This window comes from Equus caballus, chromosome 12 (assembly GCF_041296265.1).
Source record: "Equus caballus isolate H_3958 breed thoroughbred chromosome 12, TB-T2T, whole genome shotgun sequence".
NCBI classification, from domain to species: domain Eukaryota; kingdom Metazoa; phylum Chordata; class Mammalia; order Perissodactyla; family Equidae; genus Equus; species Equus caballus.
The window spans coordinates 7,033,215-7,059,058 of record NC_091695.1 but is presented as its reverse complement, the minus strand read 5'-3'; the positions used below and the strand labels follow the sequence as shown (position 1 = coordinate 7,059,058).

General features: G+C 37.6%; 1 protein-coding gene across 9 annotated transcripts in view; it reads left to right on the top strand.

Moving 5' to 3' along the window:
- Positions 1–25,844, top strand: part of LRRC4C (leucine rich repeat containing 4C) — a 1,157,697-nt gene that overhangs the window by 104,623 nt on the left and 1,027,230 nt on the right. The gene's annotated exons all lie outside the window — the stretch shown is intronic.

Sequence of the window (25,844 nt, the reverse complement as noted above, 5' to 3'; positions counted from 1 at the left end):
CACAATCCTTGTTTTGCCTCTAATATTTTATCTGTGTAGGGTCTGGAAAACCAGTCAATCCTTTTGTCCTCAATTTTCTCTTTGTATAAAAAAGAGCAAGAAACTATTTCACAGAAGTATTATGAGAATTAAATAGAATAATGTAGCCCATAAAAAGTCTTAGTTACATTTAAATCAGCTTTCCCTTCTCCTTTCTATTGAACAAATATTTGGGGATGTTTCATATGGTTCTGGAGCCATTCTCTTATGTATTTAGTTTTTCATCAGAATTTTGTTTGATTCTAAGCTTCAGCCTTTTTCTCAGTTAAAACCCATTTGTGTGAACTTTACTGAGCTTGGAGGTCAGCGGGTTACCTTTTTAGGAATATTACTCAATAAATAGGAATGTCCTGCATTATTGCACAGCCTCTGATGCTGTCTGAAATTCTGAGTCATATATTTTGTACTCAAATTTTCTGTAGGGAAGAGAGCTGAGCGTACTCTGGTGAAAGCACTTAAATGACCATCACTCCAGGTACAAAGTGCACTTGTTTAGCTCAAACTGTTAGGAGCATGTGTGGTTTAAAAACTAACTTGCGTGTGATTTTTTTATTTGCTACTGTGGAGGGATGAGGAGAGTGCTTTAACGGGAGTTTGGACCGTGGCAGCATCTTACCATGTCAACCCTTAATCTCTTTGATATTGATAGGCAAAAGGAGCTGAAAATGAATTCTTGTTAGTGTAGGGGAGGAAGTCTTGTCCTCTACCTAATGTGGGTTCATCTGGCTGGAGAGCAAATTAGATTCACATGAGACAGAATAGCAGGAGAAAATTAAAGAAAGCTTTATGAGGACCATGGCCCAGGGCCTTTCTTCCCGAAGGAAGAAAGGGCACCAAAGAAGTGGGGTGCACAGAGTGGTTATATACCCCCAAACAGGGTGTTTCACATGTGATTGAAATGTCCCTCCCACAATAGTCACAAGATTGCCCTGTCGCACAGTGCTTGATTGACACAGTAGGAGGCAAGTCTATTGTCTTGAGCTGGGTGGTCACAGGTGAGTGCAGCAATCAGTTCCTAGCCTAAGGAAAGATGCTTAATCCTTAAAGAAATGCCAATGTTGGGAGGGGGAGTCGATCATGGGAGGTTACCACACAAGTACAGTAAACAAAATGCAGATTTAAGTCTTTGCCTTTGGCATTGATTAAGAGTTTCTAGAGAGAAGGTCATTCCCTTTCTTCTTCCTGGTACAGAGAGGAAGGCACCTTTACAGATAGAGATTTCCTTTACAATGTAAATGTCTCCTAACAAAGGGCAATCAAGTTCTACTTTTCAGTTTCTTTCCTGTCTGCAAAGTAACTAGCCTCAAATAATCATTATGCCAGAGAGACATGTCTTGGGGTGGCCGATTCAAGTCCCCACATTAGATAGAAGGTAACTGCTTTTTACTGTTTAGTTTCTAGCTTCTAAGAGATCTGGTGCATTGATGCAAGAAATTGCAAAACAATCTTTGCATTTCATTTGGCCTCTTTGCTGGTATAGTCACTCATAGGCAATATTTAGTAAGCGTTATATGAGATGGATGTCTTTAGGAATATAGTTGATATATACAGTACATATCCCGAAGGGAAGGAATTTATTAAATAATGATGTGTGCTTTCATGTGAATTCTTCTAATCTCATGATTTATTCAAGAACGTGGTAATTTCTTTATGTAGAATCTTGGTAAAAGTAAAGACTTATGAAAGCTCAAGTGAGAATCCGTATTCTGCTTCTGATATTTCATCCTGTCTAGGGCTGAGCAAGATCAATGTCCTGGAGACCAGTGAAGTGATTTCTATTCTTTTTTTTCGTTTGATAACTTTGTGCATCAAATATTTACATAAAGTAGATAGACAACTTTGCCATTTTAAAACATTATGCCTCATTTTAAACGTGCCGATCTACCAGAATTTTGATACCAGTCACTATTTCTTCAAAATTTGCTATTTGTCACACACTCCTTTGTTTTATTTGTATATTGTTTGATTTTATTCTAGCAACAAGCTTTGGAGGGGGTTTTGCTGTCTCAATTTTACACATGAGCAATCTGAGTCTATGCAACCCAAGGTTAACCAGTCGGCCTGAGGTCATTAGCTAATTCTTAGGAGAATTGGAATTCAAATCCAGATCCTTTTTACTGTGTAAATGTTAGTGGTTTGTTTTTCCTGTTTCGTATTTGGAGTGCTCAACACAATGCCAAGCACTTAGATCGTACTCAATTAAGTTTTATTTGCCTTTAAGATTTCATTTTAATTTTGTTTAACACTTGCTTCTGATAGTCCACATTCTTCTTTTCATACTACATATAATCACATTCTTTCTTCTTTTTCTCCTTTTTGCATCTTAGTTTCTTTTCTCCATTCTACACCTCTGCATCTCTATATATAATGTGGCTATTGCAGTGGATTAGTATTATTATTATTATTTTTTTTTTGCTGAGGAAGACTGTCCCTGAGCTAACATCAGCTGCCAATCTTCCTCTTTATTTGCTTGAGGAGGATTGTCCCTGAGCTAACATCTGTGCCAATCTCCCTCTGTTTTGTACATGGGACTCTGCCACAGCATGGGTGACCAGTGGTATAGGTCTGTACCTGGGATCTGAAACCATAAACCAGAGCCACCAAGGCGGAGCACACAAAAATTTAACCACTTGGGCACTGCGCCAGCCCCTGCATTGGATTATTTTAAAGATGAATTGAAATGACTTTTTTTAAAGACCTAGCATGGGGCCCACCATAAAGGCCCTGGTCCATACAAGATAGAAACCTTCTCTCTCTCTGTGTGGTGGGGCCAAGACCTTCTTCGACAGCCCTACGGCTCTGAAGACTTGGTCCAGCCATGAGAAGGAAACGTGTGACAGAATGCTTAGAATAATTCCTGCTTCGGTTAAGTGAATAAGACTTTAACATTTCTGTCTACTATTAATGGTCTCCTTTTTCAGCCTTCCAATGTTTGCTCATTAGGATGAATGAATGAAAACTGAAGGACGGAGGACAAACACAGAAATTCCCAAACAATGGCAAGTATTCATACTTGCTTGTTGATGCTCTGGCAAAAATACCTTGTTTCTTTCCACTATAGTTAGCACGTTGGTGGTAGCTTCTGGCCTCTGATATTTTTTTCTCCCTGAATATCATTGAGGAGACTGAGTTTAGGGGAAAAGACTTTGCATACACATTTATTCGAAACAATTTATTTGTCCTTAAATCCTATGAAAGAAAATAATAACGTTTTTTATTTCGGTAAATTGATGTGTATTTTGACTATACTGGAAGAATGCCTTATTTAAAAGAACAAAATCTACAATTCATAGTAAATCACCTTTTAGAGTAAATCTTTTTAAACTGATTAATTTCTCTTCTTTCTATTAATTCTGAGTTTTATGCTTTGATTTTGCTTCAGGAAAGTTCCATCTAAACTAATTCATACAGTCATGTTTGCATAAGGAACAAATGGCTCAGTGTCAAAGCCTGTGGGATGCCAGATAAGAAAATGTAGCCACTCAACTATAAGAAATAGACTATAGTCACTCCATTAATAAATGGATTTAAATTTCTTCTTGGTATGTCTGGCCATTTGTTTCTACTGTTAGAGTGTCTACAATGAGCTAGACCCTGTGTGGGATTGCAAATATGAACGCCATATTCTCTCCAGGGCTTGTGACTTAGGGAGTGAGACATACTCATGCAACATTAAATAAAATACAATACCGAAAAGAAGAGAAGAGAAGAGAAAGGAAATTCAATGGGAGAACAGCGAAGAGAGATTTTAATGCATCTGGGAGAAGCTTCGTTTACTCATATATTCCTGCATTTGTTAAATAATCAAAACCTTACTGAAGCTGTATTATGAATCAGAGACTAACAAGCACAGGTTCTGGGGATAAAGTGGGGAAGGCACACTGGGTACCCAATATGTACTTGAGATACTGGGATGGTTGTGGGTGCATTTGGGGATTTTCAATAGATTGATGTGACTGGATTGGAGGAGTTTGGAGGTGATACTGGGTGAATAATTTTAATATTTAAGATAGGGTTGATTGGGCCAGAGAGAGGACTGATGGCCTGAAAGTTAGGCTGAAGGGTTTGGATTTAGGTGGGGAGTCATTGGGTAAGATCCTCTAAGCAAGAAAACTTCGCTTTTATAATTGAGTTCAGGGAATCCCAGAGCATCTAATATCTGTTAGGCTCTGACAACGCAAGTACTCAATCAGTCAGTGAGTCATCAATTTTAGAAGATTTGCCAATTCTTTGAAAATGACGAGGAGAAGCAAAAATCTAAAATAGCTCTAACTTTCAGTGGAAAAACTGGGAGAATGATGAAGCATTAACTGGGATACAGAACCCAGGTGGAGGCCAGTGGTTGTCAGGGGAGTGTTATAAAAACTCCCTGACATGAAGAGTTCAAAGTTTTAAACTTCTATGCAACGCCAGCAAATTACAAACATTGTAACAGAGAGGCATTTGTGCTGTGCTAATGGAATGAGTAAAGCTCTAGGAGTTAGGAGAAGTGGTCAAGATTCCTAGAGGCTTCCTTTCAATTCTTACCCCACCCACCTCTATATGGTAATCTCCTAGTCCCACCTGTAGGTTCTGCATCTTTTCTCCTTAAATGACTTGCTAACAAAATCTGAAAAGAGGAGATTACAGATGAGGGGAGGAAATGGAAGTCAAATGTGAAATGTTCTAGAAACAACCCTCGGAGAGAATTAGAGTTGAAAGGTAGAAGTGCGGGTGTCCAACTAACAATAAATGATTTTCCAGAAATATTTTACCTCTTGCTTATTGTCCTAGGTTGATAAATGAAACCAACATGTCTAATTAGCATTTGCAACCAACTGAATGATGCCCACGAAAGAAAAGCAGATTATTGTTGATCTGTAAAAACAAATTAGGCTGCAGAATACAACATGTAAATAGCTGCCTCTTATTTCTCCTGCTATGAGGAGCAGCTTTCATTTGCCTGCAGAAGCGTTGTCAAATGAAAGGTCTTTTAGCTCACTTGCTTGAATGCCGCTGATAGACAAGGTAAAGCTGTTAACGACAGCTAGCTAGTATACAGACATTTAGAGAGAAGGAGGCCTTTTGAGTATTTCCATACTTAGGAGTTTTAGTTAGAACATCTATTATTGGTGGTCATGTCCTCACACATAAATTTCATAAATGGGTGTCCGGAGTTGAAATTTGAGCCCGATGAAATTTACCTGAATGATAATTCTTAGTATATGCAAACATGTAGAGAAGGATGCCCAAATCATTCTTCAAGCTTTATTATTGATCTTTTAATGATTTCACTGATGCTCTAAATCATTCTAGAATAAAGTAATATAAGACTGAGGGTACTATATGTTTAATGGCCTCAAGTATTCTGCTGAAAACTTTTGCTTAGAATTGTCAATTATAAAGTATTTAGAGAAAATAGTTTTCTTTTAATAGAAAGAAACACCCTCATTTGCTTAGGTTGGCCTTTTCCTATAAAACGGTGCATCTTAATTTGCAATTCTTAGTAATACTTTGTCCTTTCAAAAATGATTTCTTCCTCAGAAACAGAATGAGACATGTACATTGTTTTATTAAGCAAACCTAAGTTTACGTTCATTTTTCTTTATCCTGAATTCAGAAACTTTCACAAAAGAAACTCTTCCTTTGTTGAAATCAAATTTAGTTTCATAACTTGTCCCTGTGGAAATAACACTGTAATTCTCAAGGCTCAAACTGAAATTCATTTTCACTTGCTGCTTTCATAGTCATGTTGCTTTTAGTCTTTCCATCACAAAACTCCCTCCAACCTCCTAAAAAAGCCCACAGACACTCACAAATCTAGTTACTTTATAAGTAAGAAAAAAAAACTCATTTTCTCCATTTTATTTCTGCTTTATATTTGAACAAAAGAGAGGAGAATCTTAGCATTCCCTTATCTGGAATTTTTCCAGAAAATGGAATACACTTTAAGAATACTCTTTATGACGTTTGTAATGATACAGAGTTGTTCTAATTTACCTGCAGAGTAACGCAATCCAGGATTGAGTATTCTATATAATTAACTGCTCGTGTGTATGATTGTGTAAATGGACCTACATTCTGCCCCACCTGACACTTTGATGGGAGTTGGTTGGTTGATCTAACAGTGAAACGCTGAGACCCAAACTCACTCATCTTTCATAGTGACCCTGATTTATTTCCTACAGTTTATAAGCAATGCTCTGAACCTCAGAGGAAGAACTTACTTTGAGTCATTCAACTGCTGAGAAGCAGAGTTGGGATTTTTATTCATGCTGCCTTATATCTTAGAAGAATCTAAATTTCCTCTCTTATCGAGCTTGACAAAGTATTTTGAAAGTCATTGCTAAATATGCAGCAACAGGCAAACCCCAAATGCTTACAGAACTCTGGATTAAAGAACAAGCTATTAGGCATTGGAAGAATTAACAGAAATCAGAAGTATTTTTTTTTTTTATTATTATTTTATTTTATTTTTTTAAACATTTTTTTTTTTAAAGATTTTTTATTTTTTTCCTTTTTCTCCCCAAAGCCCCCCGGTACATAGTTGTGCATTCTTCGTTGTGGGTCCCTCTAGTTGTGGCATGTGGGACGCTGCCTCAGCGTGGTCTGACGAGCAGTGCCATGTCCGCACCCAGGATTCGAACCGACGAAACACTGGGCCGCCTGCAGCGGAGCGCGCGAACTTAACCACTCGGCCACAGGGCCAGCCCCAGAAGTATTATTTTTAAAAGGGAGGCTAATTTTAATCATTGTAGGATAAAACAACCAATGAAACATGATTTTTAATAGAGTTTTACTGGGAGTGCCATACATTTTTATACTGGAAAATATCAGAAGCAAAAATTTTTGCTTATACTTTGTTTAAGTATATACTTTGCTTTGTACTTATAATACAGTGTATTGTAGTCTGAAACATAAAAACACTCCAAACTGTATTAAAGGAAGGTCTTGGGAGTTTCTGATTGTGGCAGTTTTCTTGGCTGCAGAATATGTTGGTTCGGTCAGCTGTTATCATACAACTTAGAGAGTTCGAGAAGTGAAAGTACGCACCCTAGAGCTTTGACAGAATGCCTTGCACATTGCAGATTTGGCTTTCATTATGCTAGTAGCTGGGTATTTATGGAGCAAGTTTTTTCCAAAAAGAACAGCATAGTACTAAAGTATTATATTATTTAAGTTTGCAGTACTAGGATGGAATGGTCTTGAAAGAGAAAACTTTGTTCAGGGCCTGAGTCCGAAATGGAGGAAATCCAATTATTTTCAGATTTTTGTTTGTTTATTTGTTTTTTTTCCTTCAGCTCAGGATTTCAGGACACTGATTTTCAATAGACTCAGGTTAGATTCTGGGCTTCTTCCTTTAGCTAGCGTGGTGCCAAACTCCTGACTACAATCCCAACAGACTTTATCCAGAGAGGAATCATACCGTTGATAGGAAAGAGGATGGGTGTTGGCTAGCCATGTACGGGAAATATTATTGTAATATGTCAAATAGAATACTAACATATAAGATACATCCATTAAATAATTCACTTTCTGTCAAGAAAAGGCTTTTGATAGGATGAGGGACAGAAAAAAAATATTACAGTAATGTCGTTATGAACAGAAAGATTAATGTGAGCCAAAAAACCAAAATCTGTGTTTGAGCAGAAACTCAAGGTGTTTGTAGAGGAGTGGAAGGGATGAGAGAAGTAAATAGGGACCGGATGCTGATGGCCTCTGGTACGACGCTACGTTAGAGGCAGCTTTAGGCAAACAGTTTTCAAGCAAAGCAGACTCAGCCACACTATTTTTATTAAAAAAATATTTTGTAACACTCTCTTTAATAACCTAAAGTTAAATTTATAGATGATAGAGTCTATCTACACAGATAATTAAAACAAAAAATCAAAATAGTGCTCCCAATGGTAATGAAAAATAAAGGACAATAATTTATCATAAAAATATCTATTTCAGTATATAGATCCTTAGGCACAATTACAGAGAGAATTGAATAGTCAAATGCTCTCACCTGTACTCGTGAATGCCACAGGTACACATGTAGACAGATATAGGTGTGTTACCTTGGCGACTCCATCACTTCTGCCTGCATGGCTGTGTTGATGTATTTTTCCAAAGTGGAGAAGTGTTCCTGGTAAGTTCCAAACAAAGTTCAGTTTTCTCTCAGTTTCTCTCAAGTACTAGCATTTCTGGAAAATTCAGTATAGAATATGCAATTCAATGATTTTTGTAAAATGCAATTAAGATCTAGTGTTAGATAATGATACATATTTTTTTCTCCTACTCAGTCCAGTGGGGCTTTCTAAAGTCATGCATAAGTGACACAATTCTTTCTCATGAGGAACTGTCCATACATTGCAAGACTTTTATTAGCCCTGCCCATTAAATGTCTGTACAGCGTCCCATCACTATAACAACAAAAAAAGCCCCACATTTGCAAAACTCCTGCTAATGGGTGTTATTGCGCCCTTTGAGAATTTTCAGTAAACATGATAAGGGAATGGGCATAACTACGTGTGCTTTATTATTAATGTCAGTGTGGGAAAGAGATTGCATGGAGACTGGAATCAGGCAGTAAAAATGAATATAAAGAAAAGGAGATGTATTTGAAAAACATTGCAATCTGGGGACTGATTGGAAGTGAACAATAAGGAGAAAGAAGAGTTGGAGATGTTTGGGTAATGGTTACATTTTGTGATTGAGTGATTGAGTGACATTAACCCAAACTGGCACTATGGGAGGCAATATATTGAATGCAACAAGAAGAGATAGGAAGCATAGTCCTCCTTGATGTATAAAATTTGTTGTGAATCTGAGTTTCTACATGGATACGCCAATTAGGTAACTAGAAATTTTGGTCAGGAGCTCAGGAGGGAAATCTTAGCTGAGGATATAGATTTGATATTCTTCAGAGTATGAACAGAATAGAAGGGAATATAGCTGTTAAGGGAGAGGGCAGAGACGCAGAGCCAGTTAAAGAACAGCAAATATAATTTAGAAAGTTAGCATATTATTTCCTACCATGAGTTACCAGTGTGCAATCTTGAAGAATGTATTTCCCTAAGCACCCAAAAGTTAAATAGGCCAATGACATTTAAGTGGTAAATAAAGTAATGTTTGTTTGTTTTTGTCATGCATAAAACACACGCTATTCTTCAGTCTTTTAAGATGGGGCATAGTACTCAAAGCACAGTCAGGTTTGGATGCAAAACTCAGCTCCCATCCTTCTTACACATTTTTGTTGGGATAAATCACTTGAAGCTTACGGGACTCAGTTTTCTCAAGCTTAAAAGGAGGATAAAATATGTAGATCAAAAGATAGTTCAGAAAAGTACATGTGAAAATACCAGTGAAATAAAAGCCCATCTTGAGTATGAGGGGTATTCAGAAACATCTGACAACCAGAGAAAGGGGATTATCTGGCAGATATCTGTTTATGTCATGACTGAGGAGTCCCTTATGAGAAACCTCACACTGGAGGGTGTGCTGGTGGTGAGGAATGGCCTGCCATCTGAATGACCCATGGTTACACACAAGAGAGCCAAGGGGCCGCTCATAAGAAGAGAACTAACTCAAGCCACCTGACAAAGGGGATGGGAAAGATGAGCAGAACTCCGAGGAGCTGTTGTCAGCAGAGGGAATTGCTGGTCTGAGTGTAATGTGGTGGCTTTAACGTTTCGCTGGCCCGGGTTTGCAGGTTCAGATCCCAGGCGCAGACCTACACCACTCATCAGCCATGCTGTGGTGGCAACCCATATTAAAGTGGAAGAAAACTGGCACAGATGTTAGCTCAGGGCTAATCTTCCTCAAGGAAAAGAAGAGGAGAGTTGGCCATGGATCTTAGCTCACGGCAAATCCTCCTCAGCAGGAAAAAAAGAGGTATTCTGTTAATTATTTAGACAGTGAAGCCCAAGGAAAACTGCTTTGGGACACATCTCAAAGGAGGTAGTGGCAGGCAGGACCGTAAGTGACTCTTGCTATTCTTGCAAGAGTGGGACTACCTTGTGCCTGCCTGTGGAGATTGTACTATATGGAGAGGCAGGGAGGAAACTGGAGAAGCCAGGCAGCCTATGGGAGGTCACGGCACTAAGCACAGTGGCTGGGGTACCAGTGAGAATCAATTTGCTTCTGGTCACACAGGAGACATCCCCTGGGGCCCCCAGAAACATTTGCAGAGAACCAACTGTCAGAGGCCAGGACATGAGACCCAAGAGGTGTGAAATGTGAAAAGTAAGACCTTAGGAATATGAATACTCCTACTAATGAATATTTACAAACATAAAGCGCATAGCTCAGGCCCTGATATATAGTAAGTAATTTGGAGTAGTTGAAGCTGATTTATTATTAAAAGTCCACTTTTCCTATATTGGGAAGTTTTATTTGTATCTTTGGGTTTGTTTCAAACTTAATTTATTGATGAAAAGACCAACAAAAGGTAAAGGATAAGACAAATAAAAAATCACATATTGTGACATTAATATATCAAAGAGAGGGAAATGTAGTGTTTCATCGTTTGTTCTCAGGGCTGTGGCAGTCCCACTGGGAAGCTTCTGGCTGCTCCTCTGTGGCTCAAGCTACTTACTCTCCTAGACAGCAGCACATTGACTACATTGTAATTGAAAAATCAAGGAGATTAGCCCTAACTTTTCTTAATTAAAATAATAATTATGATACTCAGACCATGAAGAAGGCAGGTCGCCTTCTCCCCAGAATATGTTAACATCTAAAGAAGGAGAATGAGATTTAATGAGGTCTGTTGCATTTGACCCAATTAAGTCCTCGGTCTCCTGTATCTCAGCCTCAGCTTGGACTCTGAAGCTCGTAAATAGTTCCTGGGACCTGCTCATTGACAAGGCCACTGTAGGAAATGGGTTTCTTGCCCTCACTGCATATTATGATTGACAGCGTAATCTGCAGGAATGTTGTGGTGTCAGGAATGTTATGATATATGTGAGATTTCTATATTGCCTACCAGGCTTCTCTTAATTGTGATAGAGTACCAGGAGGTATAGTTATTGAGATGCAAAATTGTGCAGGATGGAACTAGCTTTTTTTTTAACATTTAGAATAGAAATGTGTCAGCGCACACTGAAACATGAGTTAGCCCTGTTTTGTGCAAAGTTATGTTTCAGGTAGGGGGATAGGTGTGTACTCACTGATTAAGTCAGAATGCAAAAATCTATATTTTACTGTGTATTGTAGCCAAAAAATAATTGAAAAACACTGCTACATCTGACCCACATCACTCATTCTTAACTTTTATGTGTCAGAAAGCTTTTTCAAAGTGTAAGTAAAGTCATGAAACTGCTTCTGAGAAAATGTGTATACTCAAAATTTTGCATACAATCTCATTTAGTGTCTGAACCCCTCAATAATATCCATACCATAAGCTAACTCTATCTTTTTGTAATGGAGACTTAGAAAGGCTACTCTCTGTGCATGGAAAAGGTTGGGAAGGTAATGACACTTCTCTTTAATAGACACGCACACACATATATACATACCCACCAATAGACACACACACACGTGTACATACACACCAAAAAAAGCAAACCTTTAAGGACAGTAATCTCATAAGTAAATGTGATTTGGCGAGACAATTGTTACCACCCCTATATTATAGAAGAGTAAATTAATGACTATACAATGCCTAGAACATAGCAGTTGTTCAATAAATACTGTAAATGAAATGAAATCTTGAACTTGTTTATTTTAGACACAGAGATCAGAGTGCCTTAGCAACTTCTGGTGAAGTTAGCCATCATCATGGCAAAAACTGTAATCTAACACGAGTGAGTTTGCAGTGAACAGGGAGTAGAGTGTTTCTTCTGTGGAGAATCCATTCACAAAGATATTGGAATATATGTTTTGTATGAAGCACACTGTTTTGCCTTCCTCCATTTCTTCCTTCACTTCTATCCCTTATTTTAAAAGGGAACGTAAAACACTCTTCTAAGGCAAAAGTGATTTCTTTTAGGAATGTTTGGACATAGTGTACATGATGTTTTTAAATCTCATAACCAGGCATGACACAATTTTGGCTTTACTTGCGTAACATATTGTGTTACGGTTTTCACTCAAAACTAGCTTAAGACATCACCAGTAACAGTATTCCACCTGAGTTCCACTAATGAACCGGCAAAGTCTTTGAAATTATGCACTATGTATGTGTTTCCAAATAGAGACATCAAACTTCTGAAATAAATTCATGATACAGGCAAAAAATTCCAAGATATTACTAAAATTCCTTTCTAAGAAAAAAAGATGCAGCAAGATGAAGGGAAGATTCCAGAAAAGATGGATTGATAGATATAAAAAGTCTTCTCCCTTCTGACTGTATTCTTCAAACTTCATTTTTATTCTTCCCACATCCCTGACTGCACTGATGAAATATCTGCTCCCTCAGTCTCTTCACCCCGTCGACATTTGGCTTTATGACAACTTTGGGTCATGCAACAGAACACCAGTCCTTATTGTCTGGAAGACATTTTAGAAGGCACTAACATTTATTGAGTCTGTGTGGTGCTCTTGTAAGCACTTTACAGATAGCATGTCATTTAATCCTTACAGAAATTCTCTGAAGTATTATTATCCTTCTGATGCTCATGTCTCTAAAAATTGTTCTACTGTGGTTTCAACTCATTTTCCTCCTAAAATAGTATTTCCTACATTAGCATTCAGACATCGTCCCTGGAGATGTTGAAATTTGAAGATGGAGCCCTGGGCTCTGTATTTTAAACAAACTCTCCAGGTAATTCTGGTATGTTGGTCCACAGACCACAGTTGAAGAAACTCTATTTTAATGTTTATAGATACCTCTTAAGTACTTTTGGTATCCATTGAAATGAAGTCTGGGTTTGATTCGTTTTTTGCATTGTGGCTGCTTCAGAGCTTTGAGCAAAGTGACGCAGTCCCTTTATATAAAATATAATTTAAAAATAGAATATTTGCTGTGAAGTCTGCCTTTAAATATAAACTAGAATTCGTAATTTTTATCTTCATCCTTTCATCAGAAAGCTGCCTTTCCTTTTACATCTTTACTTTGCCTTTGAGTCGTTCACCAGTTTCTAGCCACGATAATCCTCCCAGATGCACAGTGTGCTTCAGTCATGCTAAAGTAAGCAGGGCTATAAAGAAAACTCACTGATTCCTTACTGTTTTAGTTAGGTGTATTGCTGGCAGACTGCGTAGGGAATGGATGAGTAACATTCAGCAAACCCATTTTCCTTTAAGTGAGTATTGTAATATATTTCATATTTGAAAGAGATGAACTGGCATTCCCAGAAAAAGTGTGCTTTTATCTCCCTTCAGTGTTGATCACAATGCACAATGGCATGTGTAGTGTGGCACTATATAAGTCTTCAGCTCGTTTCCCTTTCTTTCCCATAACTTTACTATATTCTTTAGATCAGAAAACTTGTATGGATTTATTTCATTTCATAGTATCATCTTGGAAAAGGTTGGAGAACAACAGTTTACAAGATTTCTCAGCTAGGTGACTAAGAGGAATAGGGTGGCATGACTGTCATCAACAGTGACACAGTCTTGGGCTGTACAGATAGAAAGATGGTGTTCAGATCATAGGGGGCAATGGATCAAAGAAAATATGAGATGATGTAGATATTTTTGAATGGAAGGACACTTTATACACTCTGGTCGTCATTAAGGGGATATTTTGATGGCAGCATAACCTGACATACTGATGATAACTCATGTTTTCTTTGTTTCATTGTCCTACTTTTCTTCCTTTTGGGTATCATGACGGAATTGTGTTGGTGTTCAAACCGTCTTTGAAAATAGGCTGGGCCATGTGACTTGTTTTGGCTAGTACATTTGAACCTAAAATATGCATGTGCACACGCAGTGATTTGGGCATGTGTTTGCGTGTGTCATTGCCAAGGAGGAAGTTTTAATTACCAATACAAGACTCTGTTACACTCCTTTCTACCTGTCCCATTGATTGTGGAAGCAGATGTTCAAGTGGAGCCTTCTCAGCCTCTTTGCTGAGTGACTATGATGATCAGAACCCTCTTCCAACTCACACTGGATATAGAATACAATAAAAAAACACAGTGCAATGTGTCAAGGGACTGAGATTTGGCAGGAGGTGGTTATTCTCCAGCATAACATGACCCATGATGACTGACATCCAATGTTCTTCGTAATCATTATAAGAATTAGCATTTTGGGTTGCTTTGGACAGAACACATTGGAAGACATTTAAGGATTAACCATAGGATTTAGATTAGTAAAGATTTTGGAGCCTCTGTCATAGGGGAGACTATTGAAGTAGCTGAGGATATTTAGCCTGGAGAAAAGGTATCTGGGAATCTTGATAAGTGATTTAAAATCTTGAACACCTACCAGATTAAGAAAAAACAAAGGACATTAAAATTTATTTCCTATTTTTGCAGAGGGTAGACCTAGACAAATTATTAATATTTATAAAAATATAAATTCAAAGTAAGGGAAAATATTTTTTCTAAAATTGCAGATGCCAAAAATCACAATAAAGTATCTTATGGTATCTTGAGCTTCTTCTCATCAGAGGTAGAATTAAGGAAAATATTGCATGGCCATGATTCATAGAAACAGTTTAAAATAAAGGTTAGGTAGGAGGGCTCTGGAATACCTGGGTTCGACAGCAGGCTGTGCCATTTACTAGGTGAATGGTCTTGGGCAAATTACTTACCCTTTCTCTGCCTAGTTTTTCTCAGGTATACAATGGTGTTGATGATCAGAACAGGGGTATCTACCTGAGTCTAACTGTGGGGATTACATGAGTAAAATCAAGAGAAACAGTGAGAAGAGTGCCTAGCACCAGGTAAATCATTAAGAGCTGTTAGCAGTTGTTATTATAATGTTTCTAAGGGAATTTGTAGATTGGTTAAGCGAGAGAATTGGATAAGTTTTACAGTCCCTTTGAACCCAAGAAACTATTTTCTGATTCTTGAATAAATATATCATATTGTAGTTCTAGAAACTAAAGTCTCCCTTAGATCTATCATGTTGGGCAAGCACTCTCAAAAAAGTTGCCGTGTGCCCTAGAGTTGTGTAAAACTAGAAGGACTTTTTCAATAAAATAGAATTCACTCGGCTGTTTGTTACTGTGGTAGGCAGACTTCCAAGATGACTCCTCAAGAATTCCCGCCCTAGTTCTAGAGACGGTGAACATGCTCTCTTCTCTTCTGCTGGTATTCTGCAATTATATTGTTAAATTCATGGCGAAGGGATTTTGCCAGAGTAATTAAGGTTATATCAGTTGCCTTCAAGATTGGGAGATTATCAGGGTGTGTCTAGTTTAATTATAGGAGCCCTTTTAAAGCAGAGAGTTTTCTCTGGCAACTTGAAGGTGGAGTTTCAAAGTGTGAGGAAGATTCAACATGAGGGATCTTGCTGTGGGTTGGGATACTGTGAAAGGGCCTGAGAGAAGTCTTACAGCAAGGAAGTGTGAGCAGCTTCTAGGAGATGAGAGTTGCTCAACAGCGAGGAAAAGAGGACCTTATTCCTACACACACAACCAAATTCTGCACAACCTGAAAGTGTTTGGAAGTGAATTTTTCTCTAGAGCCTCAGATTTAAACACAGTTAGCTGACACTTTGAGTGCAAGACTCTGAGCAGAGAACCAAGTTTGGCCATGCTGGACTTCTGACTGAGGGAAAATGTGGGGTAATAAGTGAATTTTGTTTTAAGCCACTACGTTTTTCTTGATTTGTTATGCAGCAATGGAAAATGAATGTAGTTACTAAAAAGGGATATGGAGGTTGAACTGATTTGGGAAAAGAGTCATTTTTGATGGAACAAAAGTTAACTGGACCATTTTTTTTGGCAAATATGTATGTATGGTTGATGAAAAGACTAGTCTAAGGACTGTGGATGCCTAATTAAACAGAAATGAGAATCACCATTCTATTGAAAGCATTTTTCACAGAATCAAGAATGATTCACCATCTGAAAAGACCCTGACCTTTGACTATAAGCTGCTGGAACATTTTCCACTGGATTTGTTCCCTCATTGGAGCCTTTCTTTCTTCTGTCTTTCATATGTGGATTACCAGTCCCTAAATGGTAATTAAGGTCAGTTGTGAATCTAAAGTTTGAGGACGGTGTCCTGTGAAACACCTCTTATTTAAAACAAAACCACTAAGTCAAGCTATTGAGATGCACAAATGTTTTTTCTTTAGAACATTAGCCAAAAATAACTATGTAAATTGGATTTTGTTTGTATTCTCAATTGGTGCCTGTGGCGAATGTGATAGATGAAAAGACAGATTCTGTACTGTAGTCAAAATTACATACTTTTCAATTATAAATCTTGGAAAATGAAAGTTCCAAATTAGAATGTAGCTGTCATGATGATGTTTGTGCGGGGTGAATCTGAATTTATTTGACTCGTGTTAAAATACGGACTGTACCCGTCAAACATGGTTGCCTCGTTTTGGTAAGACCTGTTTCTTTCAACCAAGAAGACCCCTTAAAGTGGAACTCCATGAATGCCTAATATGACAGATATGGAAATTAATGCTCACAACTATGAATTGGGTTACCCCATGGCAGATTTACATCTAGAATTTAAATTTCTTTTTAATTCAGTGGTTTTTCTATTATATAGCATTTTGTGTCTTTTTGACATAGATGTTCTGGTGATACTCCTTTTTAAAAATACATTTTTGTCTTATTAAGTAACAATAATTTGCCTGATTCATAGATAAGGTCATTTGGCATCCTGTGGCATTAGGCTCTCACAGAAATCCATTATATGCTGCTAGCCAATCAGCTTTACGACTGCCACAGAAGGTGTGAGACCTAAAGCAAGTGCCCCACCACATCTTCTGACTTACTGTGGCTCCAGAATTCTGTGGAATATGTGTGAACTTGGTCTAAAATTGGGCTTTAGTTATATTCAGACTCTAAGGGGATCTGATTGGTGCTCTGAAAGATTCCTCTTACTGAATTCAGATAGAATATGAAAGAACGATCAACAGACTCTGGATGTTTAATATCCATGAGCTACAGTGTGAGCTTGTGTGTGACAATCCCTAAACAAACTAGGATCCACCAGCTCTTTTCTGGAATTTCTATTCTCTGGAAAGGAGACTCGGTTAGTGAAATAAAACACACACAGAAACACACAAATATATAATCACAAACTCACACACAGAGGGAAACCCCTCTGAAAAAGCTAATTAGAAAGAGCTGAAGGGAGAAAGATATCAGATGTTTATTTTTTGAGAAAAGGTCACCAGCAGCTTGAGTAGCAATATGTTGGCCTCAGAGAAAAAGTAGATAATATGGTTGAAGGATGGTGAAAAATGCAGACAGCAGAGAGTAAGGATGTAAAGCTACAAATAGGAGTTCTGATTATATTAGAAAATCCGCACCCAAATCTCTTATGAGTAAAGGGAACCATTGGGGAGTGTGATCTTGAAAGAATACTGAAATTCCTGCTAATTAAGGTCAAGACAATTGAATTCGCTGTATTTCTGTCAGTATGAGTCATTTACACTAGCAGGTGAGGCTAAGGAGACATACGGTATGACATAAAAGCTATACTTTTTCTTTCCAGAAAAATCTAGGATGTATAGAGAAGCCAATAGAAGAAAATAATTACATCAAGTCTACACCTAAAAGTGTTTATTGTTAGCACGTTAGTGTATAATCTTTATTAATAAATACCCTTAATCAGTGATCCTCCTTCATTTGGAAATATCCAAAATGGGATTATGCTTTGTATATTGTTTCATAACTTAGTTTTTCCAATAATGTAAAACGGGCCACTCTTTATGCTGCTGAATATTACTTTTATATCATTACTTTAACATTGGCATTGCATTCTGTTGAATGCTTGTCCGACCCTTCATTTAATCAATCTCTTATTACTAAACATACACCTTTTTGTCCCCTCCTCTTTTTTCCCTGATTTTATGGACAATTCTAGGCCACATATCTTTATAGCTAATTCTTTGAAGACACATGTAATTATTTGTTTGGGATAAATTCCTAGAAATCAACCTACCGCTTCAAAATACTAATGTTTTTTAAGGCTTTTCATACGTGAATACTTAATTTGTCTTCTGGCAAGATTGTATCAATTTACGATTTATGAGAGTCCTAGCCACTTAAAAATTAGCAAAGTAACTTCTTGTTCTTCATGTTTTTCCTAAGTCAATAAAAAAATTCACTGCCTATTGGGGTGCTTAGTCTTATTCTCCCCCCATATCCCTGTGTTTGACAACTGGTGGCTCCTTTGTAATATTTGCAGAATGGTGATTATAATAAAAACAAAAGTAAAAATGAATGTATTACTATAAGTATAAGGGAAAAGTCTCGAAGAATATGCACAGAATCATTGATTAAGTTTACCTTGGATGTGGAATGTGTGTATAAATACAGAAGTGGAGGAGGTAAAATTAGTGTGATATTTTAAATTTCTTCTTGGACCATTTCTGATTGATTGCATTCTTTCCAATAAGCTCATTTAAAAGTTATCCTTAGGGAAATATTATGGCGATAGAAAACACGGGAAAAAATTTTCACATACTGTATGTAAGACTTCACACTACAAGTTTACATGTGTAATCCAATTTTAATTTCCACTAACTGTTTGAAATAGATAATATTCTTCTTCATTTTGAAGATGAGAAAGCAGTGGCTTAGCAAGGTTACCTGACATGTCTGAAGCCAAATAGTGATGCAGCAAGGAAACTGGAAGCAACTCAGGTTTGCCTCATCTGGACTAATTTGCAGTGGATCTGGGCGTTTGATACAGAAACTTGTGTTCTTTCCGGGTGCTAAGCTCTCTATCAGGAGGGCGGTGAGCTGACTTCTGAGATCAAGATGTCCGTGTACGCAAAGGGGAACTGTTGGCTCCTTTCCAGAATCTCAGTTTTGAAGTTATTGAGATCCAGTGTCTGGCAGAACCAGCTTCCCACAAGGTCACACAACGGGAGTCAGTGATTTCTGACTCTCTGTATATCCAGTGCAACTCCTTCCCAATTCTCTAGGAACCAGCCTTGTGGTTTCATTTCACACCGACAAGGACAAATTCCGGAATCTGATTTCAAGTGAATGAATGGGATTAAAAAAAAAAAAGAGCAGTGATGAATTCTGACAGCCAGTGGCTGCGGCCTTTTATGTGTTAAAGCAAGTCTGCTTTCTTTTCTGAATATCAATAGCTTTTCTTCTCACAATAAATGGCAGAGATACAGTGATGGAGATTTAGCAAAGTATGATTATGATGAGAAGGCAAGGGAGTAGAAAACAATAGCTTTAAATATAAAGAGTCCTCCAAAATGAACCATTATATGAAATCCATAATTCACAACTCAATGGAACTGAGGTTCCAATAAATGAAACTTACAAATTTTAAAATAAACTCTTTTTGATTCTTGTAGATAATATATCAAAATAGAGGTAATAAAAAGATAGAAATTGCACAAATTATCTTCACATACTGCTTTTTAATAAAATACTTGAATCAGTTACTCTTGTATTGGACGATAAAAAGGAATGCCCTGGCTTTCATTAGAAAACCTGAAGATAGTTTTCCCACCTTTAGAAATGTCCGTGTCTGATTGATTTAATCAGCAAAACCCCAGGGGTTTTTTTCTGCCTATTTTCTCTGCCATCCAGAGATCCTTCACCATCCAATGACTGTCTGCCCTTATGGTCGAAGAATTTCTGTTAGCCACAGTATATATTCTAGATTTATACATTCAGTTATAAAGAGCACACTATTACCAAAATTCCAAGAAAGACTAGACTGTCCCATGTCACGTATATACTCCTGAGCTGGTTACTATTGCCAAGGACACTCTCCTGGAGCTGGACATGAGGTCCATTGCCCCTGAAAATCTTGGGCTCTGAAATGTACAGCAATTCTATAATGAAATCAAGGGATATTATTTAAGGGAAAAGAAAGAAGTGTTTTCTGAGGAGGCATTCAAAAACTAGAGTTCATAATAAATATATTAAAATGAATGTTATGTCTTAGTTGTATAGTTTGCAATGAAGGGCCAACTCCTTAAAATACCTATTTATTGAGCTATTACTCTGTGGAGACACAGTGTGTAAATATGTGTGGAGAAATTTTCCCTAAATCTCATAATAATTCTGCAAGGTAGGTTTACTTCTCCATACCAGTTATCTCTTCTGCTTAACAAATTAACTCAAAACTTAGTGGTTTAAACCAACAGTTATCTATTATCACTCATCATTTCTGTGGGTAAGGAATTTAGGGCAGCTTAGATGGGTAATTCTGGCTGAGGGTTTCTCAGGAAGTTGCAGTCAAGGAGTTGGCTAGGGCTGCATTAATCTGAAGTCTTGACTGGCGTAGGAGGACCTACTTCCACGTGGCTCACTCACATAGCTGGCTTCACTAGGGTTGGGGGATCCACTTCAAAGATGGCTTACCAACAGGGCTGGCGAGTTGGTGTTGGCTGTTGGCAGGGTACCTTGGTTCCTCTCCATGAGAGTTATTCCATAGGGCTGCTTAAGTGTCCTCATGACATGGCAGCTAGCTTCCCTCAAAGCAAGCAATTTAATCAAGCAAAATGGAAGCTGCAAGGTCTTTCATGACCTAACCTCTGAAATCACCCATAAGCACTTTGGCAATATCCTATTTGTTACACTGGTCAATCTTATTTAATATGGGAGGGATCTACTCAAGGCCATGAGGCCCAGGAGATGAGGCTCACTGGGGGCCATCTTGGAGACTGACAACCAATGTAAGTATCACTCTCTGTATATTAGAGATGAAAAAAACAGCCTCAGATCATCCAAGATCGCAGATAATCTCAGTTCTCCACGAAACTAATGGAGTCAGGACCAGTTGCTCCAAAGATTATTCTTCTCCTATTAGAAATTCTCTTTTCACCCTCTACAAAACTGCAAGGCATGTGGAGCAAGTATCGTTGGTCATTTCATAGATGATGAACTCTTATAGGTGAGACTTCATTTGGCTAAATGACTTGCCCAAGATCACTCACATTTTGGCAAACTGTTGACACAGGTGGCCATCAGGACATACACACTAAGTAGTTTAAAAATGTTTTTGAGATGAGCTTTCCAGGAAAGTTAAAATTCCGTCAATTTTATACTACAGCTGAGGGCTTCTCTTTTATCATAGTTTTTATACAAATAGCTCAAAAGAGTCTCTCATGGTTTATTGCAGTCTTGAGTCTTGTTATAAAAGTACCACTGAGCATCATGTTATACACTTAATCATTCTGTAAAATTGATGTTATAGTCTCAACCTAGAGGTGTGACTATAAACTTTAGATTATATATATCTATATATAACTATATATTACTATAAAACTGTAGAAGTCTCTCTGTCTCTCTATATAGATATACATAAAACAACTAGTAATGTGCCTAGAACATATTCGGTATTCAATAAATATATTATTATAATCATTATGGTACTATTATCATATAGTATAAATTTAACTGTATATTTAATATATACAATGAAAGTAAACTTTAGGCATGCAAGGGGGGGTTCAGAAATCCAGATCTAGAGTTGATAAGATAAATTCAGTATCAATCCCATATCTTTTCTTCTCTTTATTGTATGTTTTAAACATTACTCCTCTGTTCTCTGCACCCCACCCCCAACCAATTCCCAAAGCTTCAAAGAAGGAAACGGTATGTATCAAGGCATTAGTGTCTCCATAGGCCTATCTCCCTAAAAATATTCATATAGTTGAAAGATAATCAAGGAGAGAAAAATTCTTTATATAAAGAAGTGAATGGATGATGTGATGATTTCTGACTCATGGTGGCATCACGAGAAAGAAAAATCACAGCAATTAGTTAGAGGCTGGAGGATCTTCCTCATATTTTCAGACCACTGAACAATTAATCAAATTTTTAAGCATATGGTAAGAACTGTTTGGATTACAGAATGACTCACATACCATTTCCTAAACCAGAAGATTGGTATTCTTTAACTGTATTAGAATATTAAAGACTACCTATTAATAATAGTAATAAAATTAGTAATATTAATGACACCAAGTAAAGCTTCTTGAACACTGCTTTGTACTCGAGTGTGTCCTGAGCACTGTCTTTATCAGTGGATGGCTGTGTGAGTGGGCACTGTCTTGGGAGTGGCAGACAAAACATGCCTAACTGTTCAACATGCATAGTGTTTTGCCTGCTGGTGGAGTCCTGATTTGGTTCAGGTGTTTAGCCACCAGTGCACTCAGAGTGGTGGTCCCTGCGAGCCAGCCACAGAGTTAACCCAAATATTGTGGTATAAATCCCTTGCTGGTGTCATGACCCAATTCTAGACAAAATGATACTAGCAGATATCTAGTGGGAAAGCTTTTGCTAATGATTTCCTTCATTTATTCAAATTGACACACTGAAAACACTATTATTTGCTGAATATTGTTGGTTCTCCTTGTGCCCATTGCAGCTGTGAGAGGAAAAAAGCATTTGACGTGTTGAGGGGAGCACAGTAGAAAGATGGACATTCCCATGTCCCTGAATGCATTACAGAAATTCTGAATGTAATCAATCCTGGAATAGGCCTGCTTTCAACTGGTTGAACTGAAGGACAAGACGTGTGTATTTGTCATTCCTGAGACCCTTATCCAGAGCCCCCAAGGTATTCACTTTCTTTTCTGCTAAAGCTGTATAAGCTCAGAAAGGGAGGTAAAGCTAATTACTGATTTTATCACAGTGTATTAGTTCAGGACTGTTGCAAAACGGCCTCAAGTTGGGTTTGGCGTGAAGAAAGCCAGACAACTTGAGATGTTTGACTTGGACTCTGATCAGTGGAGTGTTCCATATATACCATCAAGAAACCCCCTAAAACCAAATCCAATCTCTTTCTTTGAGAAATACAAATGCTGTCCATCCCGAATTTGGGAGAATCGGGGCCCAGGGTGACTGTGGAGGTCATGAAACAATGGCCCATCTATTTCATGTTTCCATTAGTGTAGGCTTCTATTGTTTCCTTGTGGTTCTGAGGGACATGAACTTTAGTACAAAACAGAAAGCCCATCTGGTTGTACCAAAATAGCTAACATTTATTGAACATTTTGCGGAGTACATGTTTCTTCAATTCATACGTATTTAACTCAGAAAATCCTCACAGAAATATATAGGGGCACCGAGATATTTAGCAAATTTCTCAAGATCACTGCTGCAGACTGAACATTTGTGTTTCCCCTAAATTCGTATGTTAAAACCTAACCCACAATGTGATGGTATTTGGAGGTGGGACCTTTAGAAGGTGATTTGGTCATGAGGTTGAAGACCTCATGAATGGGATTAGCGTCCTTATAAAAGCAGCCCCAGAGAGCTCCCTTGCTTCTTCCACCATGTGAGGACAGAGTGAGAAGTTCTTCATCTTTGAACTAGGAAGCAAGCTCTCACCAGACTCTGAATCTGCTGACTCCTTGATCTTGGACTTCCCAGCATCCAGAAGTATAAGAAATACATTTCTGCTGTTTATAAGCTACTCAATCTATGGTATTCTATTATAGCAGCTCCAGTAGACTAAGACAGTCCCACACTGGGTAAGTAGCACATTTGGGATTTGAAGGCAGGTTGCTCCGTAATCTGAATTCTCAAACATTAGTCTGGACTGGTGCATAATATGTGACCACATGACGTAGCACTGCTCATGGTACTGATATAAAACCGTTCTATTGGCAGAGCCCATACAATTGGTTTAACCGTTTTCATTCTTGGGATGTTTCACTGGGAGATATTTTTAAAAGTCTCAGAGGAAGTGAAAGATGGCTTCCAGACAGGGTAAATGGTGTTTTGAAAGGCTCAGAGATACATTGGAGCACCTAAGAAATTATAGGATCTAGAAACTTAGGCAGAGGGTATGGGAAACGTAGAAAACCTAAGAAAGACAATCAAATTTTGGGTAGTTCCTAGATTTTGTTTTTTGGCATCAACTGTTCAAAAAAGAGGAAATGGATCTTCTATATTGATAGAAAGGCGTGACATCAACTAGTGTCGTCCTCAACTGTGTTAAATCTTCAGCTAACTTATAAGGGGTGCCAGTCTTTGAGTTGTTCCTGGTTCAATAGATACCTGCCTTCTAATTCCAATATCCACCTGAGACGATAAAGAGGATATAGAATAATATCCACAGACTTATGCTATAATTAAGAAATGGAAACCCATACTTCCACTGATTGTCATGAAACAGGGAAATGTGGGGGATAAGTAACATGTGAGATCTATGACATATGACAGAGAAAATGGGAAGCTGAAAAGCCTGTTTAAGATAATAACCCTTACAGCCTTATCTTATATGCTGTACGTTTGCTAATACAATTTAACATCATTTAGTCAATGATTTATTCTAGTTGGTAAAGTAATGAGAAAGAATTGGATCACTGACTCTACAAAGAATTTCTCTGAGGTTAGACAGACAATTTAACTCTTAAATGCCAAAATATATTCCCCGGTTAAATCACCACAAAACGACTGACTTTAAACATGAGTTCTTCACAATGCTCGAAAAGAACACGGAGCATATATTTTATGCACAAATAGGAAAACACAGTAAAGAAGGTAGATTTGTCTTTATAAAAAGCTCATGTGACCTAACTAACATGCTTACATTAATGATCATAAAACAGTGTTTTGCCTTCCCCCCCCCTTTTTAATCTGTTCTTATTTGTTTTAATACAACAGTGGAAAAGACTGAATACCACTTCCTTCTTTTGGTTTCCGCAAGAAGTGTGACACATTGAAAGCAAAATGTGTGAAATACAAAATAGGTATGCAACCCGAGGCCCTATCAGTCTTAAGAACGGATTCCTTAACTGATCATGCTTACAAGAGCCCTCAGAATCACTGTCCAAACAATATAAGAAATGGGGATCTCCCAGCCCCAGTAACCACCTTTCCATTCTGTTTCTATGTGCTCAGCATATTTATATTTTACCTAAAGTGAAATCATGCAGTATTTACCTTTCTGCTTGTGGTTTATTTCACTGAGCATGTCCTCTAGGCTCATCCATGTTGTTGAAAATGGCAGGATTTTCTTCTTTTTATGGCTTAGTAATATGCCATTGTGTATACGTACCATATTTTCTTTATCCATTCATTCATCAGTGGACATTTAGGTTGTTTCCATATACTGGAAATTATGAATAATGTTGAAGTAAACATGGGAGTGCAGATGTCTCTTTGAGATGCTGATTTCATTTCCTTTCGATATATGTCCAGAAATGGGATTGCTGGATCATCAAATAGTCCTATATATCAAATCATCAAATTATACATCTTAAATGTATATGTTTTAATTATCAAAAATTTCTCAATAAAAAAATAAATGAATGAAAATAAAAGGGGGTCCGGGGCTTTGCTTTGCTGCCTGACATCATAAGCATATCCACAAGTTGCACTGGAAAATGTTGCTAGCTCCTGAGTTATTTTAAGCCTGGGTTTCTCAAAGAAACTCCGGGACTGAGTTCCTTTGCTTTCTCACTGAGTAAGACTGGGTGGCAATCAAATGCCTAGGCACTTGGCTACTGTTAGAAATAATGCTCCTGGAGACTGTGCTCGTTACTTTGTCTCTTAAATTTATCTACAGCCTATCTCCAAAGTAAAAAATATATCAGGACCCATGTACTAAAGGTTTTACAAGGCAGGTGAAAAATTGCTTAGATGGTATACAGAGTTATATTTCAAATTTTATCTGTATATTAAAATGGAAAATATTTTATGTCTGTGTCAATATATAAAGGCATAAACACAATGTTGGGGTTTTTTTTTTCTGATAGTGGCTTTTTTTGACTTCTCACTCTTTTTCCCAGACTGGTTGCTATACATGTTTAATAAAAAG